General features: G+C 36.6%; 1 protein-coding gene across 1 annotated transcript in view; it reads right to left on the reverse strand.

Annotated features, from left to right (window-relative positions):
• Window positions 1-5,795, reverse strand: part of LOC109539933 (forkhead box protein F2) — a 32,841-nt gene that overhangs the window by 11,520 nt on the left and 15,526 nt on the right. The window lies entirely within an intron of this gene.

Raw genomic sequence — 5,795 nt, forward strand, 5'->3', positions numbered from 1 at the left:
GCCAAGATAAGAGAATCAAAATGGAAGGAACATTTCAAGAAATGTTAAACATAAAGCCATAACAACCTCGATATTAATGCAACGAAAAATTGTTTTAAATTGTAAAAATCGATCCAGTAAAAATCGTACCCCCCAAGTGTAGCCGAACTCTAAACTAGCATTTAATTGAGCCAAATAAAAGATACAGTAGATCTTATTCAAAATCAATTTCACAGGCGTCGGTTTTACAAAGAGGCTCTGCCAGGGGCCCGATAAGCTTTGGATTGTATTGCGCCCTTCATCCCTTAGCTTAAGGGCGGTTATTTCAACCGCATGATAATGCCAAACAGATTGACGCTGAACAGTGTGGCTGAACTGACACAAAAGGGAATTTAAATCGGGTTTTGGTGCATCGTTTTTCCGGGATTTGCATTTATCTCACGTTTGCACTGTGCGTGTTAATTAAGTAGAAAAATGCGACGCATGAACGATCTTGACTTGATTAAGCCTAAAGGCGATTGATAATGGCAAGAAGATTGGGAAAGTGTCTCAGTTTAATTGATAAACAATACCAGAAACAATTAAAATCTCCAGCCAAAGGCTGTGTTGAAAATCCCTCATGCAGGCAGCTTTAAGCCGAGGGCAGAATAGCTTTTTGCTCCCGTTGCTCTTTTCAGAACTAATTCGCTATAGTTGCATGATGTTTTTTCAAACGGCGCAAGAATAAAAAAAGCACAATATAAAGATTAAGACGTTGCAATATAAAAGGTTGGAAGAAAGAAGCCTGTCGGGTTTAAGTCTGGCCCATAATGTGGGTAGCCGCACGCTCTGTTTTTTCACGTGAGATTTATTGAATTTCTCCGGCTATTAGAAGCATTTGATGCCAAATGGGTTGCCAATATAAAGCTGTTTTTTGCGGTTGGCGATTTGAAATTACTTTGAGTGATCGAAATTTTTGAAAAGCAGGGATTATGGTCAGGAATTGTAACAAAAACGTTGCTATCAGAAGAGATAGACTTTTGAGGCCATTCCTTGAAACTCGTGGGTTTTTCGGGTTTTTAGGCCGTCTTAAAATTGAATTTCTTCCTGTCGTTTCGCAAGCACGAGCGGCTTGCATCTTCAAAGGTGGTTTGCTTACGACGGCCTAAAAACCCGAATAACCCACTAGTTTCAAAAACGTTGCTGTTAACCTATAGTTTACTTATTTTTGATAGAGCTTATTAGGGCGATTTAGTATTATTGGAGTATGAATTCCCGACTTTTTAACAGAACCGATGATCATTTGCTTGAGTTTGAATTTGCAGGATTTTTACACTTTTCTTGAAACATTAGACGTGGGCATTGGTTTACTTTTATGAATATTTTATTAGAATTTATTGTAGTCCTCTACTTGTTTTGATAGTGCATGTTCTATTTGTGCCTTTTTTATTTCGTCCGACTTTACATGTAGGTACATTTTATTTTGATCCAATTTATTTGCTTCGTTTCTGGCAAGTTGTATTAATGTTATTGTTCGAGCATTAAAGCACACAATAAAACTTTATTTTACAAACTATGTAGTTTTAAATGCAGGCGTATTTTCTGAGCCCTTTTAAAGCTCTCAAGCACTATTGATTTAATCAGTATAGTTCCATGTAACCTTTGCACTTTAAACACACATAAATGCAGCAGAACCATCTAGAACCCTTTTCTAAAGGCTTTGTTCCATAGACCAGAATATTTAAATTATTTTTAAATGCAATTATTATAATAAAGCAAGAATATTTTAACAGTCCGAGTGAAATTTAATATGAGGTTTATAAATAATTATTAGTTTATTTTTTTCTTTTAAGTATCGTAACTAGTGACAAGATTATTCGAGTGGTTTTCGTAATCGAAAGATAACTAATATCTCGTATGACAAAAATCAAATAATAATTCTGATTATTTAGGCAAAAGCCAACACATTAAGCTATAGCTGATACTTTTGTGAATTTACTATTTTTCCTTCTAATCGTTAATTTCAAAATTATAAAATTTATAAGTTTTTCTCTTGCACCATTCTCTCATATCAATTGATGTATTTTTTTGTCTGTATCTACACGCGAGCATTTACCGTCGCATTCGATTTAATGCGACCAGGAATCGAATATTTCGAATTATTTAATTCGGTTCTTCCTATTACTAGTTCTAATTGCTACGATTCCGGCTAGTAAATTAGCTTTGCTGTAAAAATGAAATGTAAATTGTCGTATTTATTTATGTAAGAATAGGTTTGTTTCTATATTTTTTCTTTGCATTATTACAGTTTCTCCTTTGCTTCACCGTTTAGCACTTTTTCGGGTAGGTTTACTTTTGTTTCGGTTTTTTCCACCACTATTTCTTGGTCTGCTTTCCAAACTGCTTTCTTCTTCAAGCAAAATTCTCGTTCATCTAATTTGATTTGGAGTTTTTGTCGACTGAATGTGATCCATTTCATTTTCATCATTTTCACATCATTTTCCCCCAATATATTTTTATTATACTTGTTTGTTTGACTACTTGCTTGTATCTTAAGGTTAATGTGTAATTTTCAAATTTCGCATTTTTAGTGAGGTGCAATCTAGGACTGGGTAACTCAGTGAATTTTTAGGAGTTGGGGGAGTGCTGCGCAAATGACTTGGTGCTCACAACGCACCGGCGCAGTAAATCAGTTCCGTGGCAGGAAAAATGTTACTTTTTTTAGTTGCTTGGAGTGTTGTTCCGGTYTCGGGTCTCGTAAAGGTTTARTCCGCTTTAATAAATGAGTTATAACTCATTAACCAATGCATCTCATCTCATTAACTCATAACACTCAGAAAGCGGCAACAACGCAACACAGTGTTATCCAGGCTAACTGCCATTAGTCAAATTTGATCTGGTTGCGTTCGAGATTTTGTTTTTTGAATTTTCGAGGAACCAGAAGGACAAGCGAGATTTCTGAGAGTAACAGTTGTGCGGAGATCTTCGAAGACGACACAGATGCTTTTTGGCAAATACTAATCAATTGACAAGTTTACAGTGTTTTCTGCCTCGACACTGGAGAAGTTAAATCTGCGTTAGGACTAATTAAAAAAAAACGTTTCTGCCAAAGTGAGTGAGATGGCTTGATGCCGAATCATGCATTCGAAAGAGCGCACTTTCGTCTCGGGACATCATCAGGCAGGTGACAAGTCAAGCTTAAAGGAGACTTAAGAAGAGTAAATTGCGTCAAAATTTTCAAAAAATTAAGTTCCGCCAAAACCGAGTGGAATAGAACGTGGCCAATGCGTGTGTTGGAAATAGCACACATTAATCTGTGGATTTWGAAAATTTCGTCTTTCTGCGATATTATCGACGACGATTTGAGGAACCTTTCAACTTAGGCTGCGAGTGTTTCTTCGWAAACTGCACTAAGYAAGACTAAGTCAAGTGGAGAATTCGGGTCTGAAAGTTTTGTATTCGCACCATCATCAAGAATAAAATGAGAGCAAAACCTRAATTATCAATTTCTGCGAATCTACTGGCGATGGAACCATACCAAGTCATTTAGTAACATGAAKRGTTCAGCACAACAAATACATTGGACACTTCGGGCTGTCGAAGTTGTGCCAAGCCCTTCGGGCACGACACTGGTTTAAAGCCAAAAATATTCTGATYTTAGCCTGGGTAACTCAGTGAATTTTCAGGAGTTGGCGCAGTGCGTGCATTAACCGATGAATTATAACTCATTAACTGAGAGAACAGCAACTTAAAAGCGCAACTCAACGCAGTGTTACGCAGGCCTAGTGCAATCCGATGTTCTATCAGCACCAAGAGGTAGGCATGAGTAACGCAGTAGATTTTCAGGTGTTCACACAGCGACACCGATACGGCTTGCTGTATTGACATAGCGACACAGCGCGCCACACTTTTTATATGCTGGGAAATAAAAACAGAAGACGCTGTGTTTCGTGGTTTGTAAGTTTGCTAGCGGCGCTTTTAAGCGGCGCAGCGCGTTCAATGTTTTTTCTTTGGTTTTACTGAAGCTGAAGAGAGACTATGACAGACGCCGGTTGCGTTGTTTTACTGAAAGGGATGAATGAAGTGGCAACATGTTTTCTTCTTGTAAAGGCTATTTGTCTCACAAGTATCGCTGATTGGTTTTGACCATAAATTATGACCGAATGACTTTTGTTCCTTTATGTATGCAAGGGCTGACAACAACATTTAAGTTAGTTTTTTGGCATTCGTTGCCGACTGATGTTTCATGCAATCTGGTAGTAAAGGGCAGGCATTTGCCTTTTTGCTTTGTTGGAATATCGAAAACCCAGATGTTGTACTGGTACCTGCGACCAGCATCTTATGCGAGCCATATAGAACCGAGATAAATAAGAATTCATCAGTAATCAGTAGACAAGTATTTTAAGCACTTCCGTTTGTGCGGCTTTATAACGTAAAATAGTCCCTGCCGAGAGGGTCAGAAACCATATGGTAACTGCAATCCGAAGTCTGCGATCTTGAATGAGATTAAATGTTAAGTGTTGTTCAAAGTGCCGCGTCGTAAGAGACCAGGTGTCGCGTCACATAGACACACAGAGCGGCTTCAACACACAAGTGTCTTAAGACACAGTATTACCCAGGCATACCAAGAGGTTCTGCTGGTTCAAATGCTCGTTATTCGCTAGAATTGCTCATGATACTGGGCAGGAAGTCATTTTCTTTCAGGTGGATTAAAAAATATCACTTACATTAATATCTATATATTATAACATCCGCTCTTTTGCTGATATTAGCATGTTCTCAACAATGATTATCATTTTGTTAGTTTTAATACTTCTTCAGTTTTTTCGTCGTGTTTTCGCTTTTTTGTCATAATAGTCACTGTACGCAACATATACTTTTTTTAATTTGGTTTGGATCTCAACAGTAGCATTTCAGATCACTAATTAACTAAGAATCAATAGATTGTTTAATATTTCAGATTCTTAAACAATAATTTCACAGGTGAAACTTTTCCTGTTGTTATCGTTTCATATAAACCTTTTACAGCATTGAAACAATTATATTTAAAGTACGATAGACCGAAAAAAAATTCCTGCCGAAGACAGGACTTCTAAAGAGATCCTCTTCTACTTTCATCTGACAAAGAGCTGGTAAGAAATGAACGCAATTTCCATCTCTTTAACGAAACATTTCATTATTTAGTTACCAAAAATTTGTGTTGAAAAATGAGTTTTCTTGATTCTAAGCTCAAAATACGCACTGTAAGAACGCGAAAAACTATGACAAAAATTAACACAGAAAACTTCGACTGTCTGGTTTTAAAGAACGGGTGAAACATCAGATCGCGGAAGAATCGACAAAAAATGGGAAGTCATAAAAAATATACAAATAATGGTTTTGGAGGTCTAAGGAGTCTAAAGTAAAGACAAATATGTTGAATGCTACAGTAGACCACTGCAACAATGGTAAGTGTGTAAAGAAGTAAAATTAAATTAGAAAGGGCGAAAGATTCGACAAGCAAAAAAGAGGTTCTATGAAGACATTGGATCCTTTATTACTCGAGTAATCGAGGATATAGACGTAAGGTACGCTAAAAAAGTGAAAAAGCACTGCACTTGGCACAGAAAAAAACCAACCGAGAAGACAAAGTGGGTAAGAAGAAAATGAATCGATCAGGCAAATTACAAAGATGAAAATAATGCACGAAAACATCCTAAGCCAAGAAGCCTACTCATATCACGAGCAAACATTATTATAGAACTTGCAACACGACAAATTGAACGGAAACAAAGAAAAATAACAACGTAAAATGAAAATAATTTAATTAATGAAAGTTTAAAAAAAGTACAAATAAT

The sequence above is a fragment of the Dendroctonus ponderosae genome, unplaced genomic scaffold (genome assembly GCF_020466585.1).
Source record: "Dendroctonus ponderosae isolate FM_Combo_2020 unplaced genomic scaffold, Dpon_F_20191213v2 Dpon_F_20191213_9, whole genome shotgun sequence".
Lineage (NCBI taxonomy): Eukaryota > Metazoa > Arthropoda > Insecta > Coleoptera > Curculionidae > Dendroctonus > Dendroctonus ponderosae.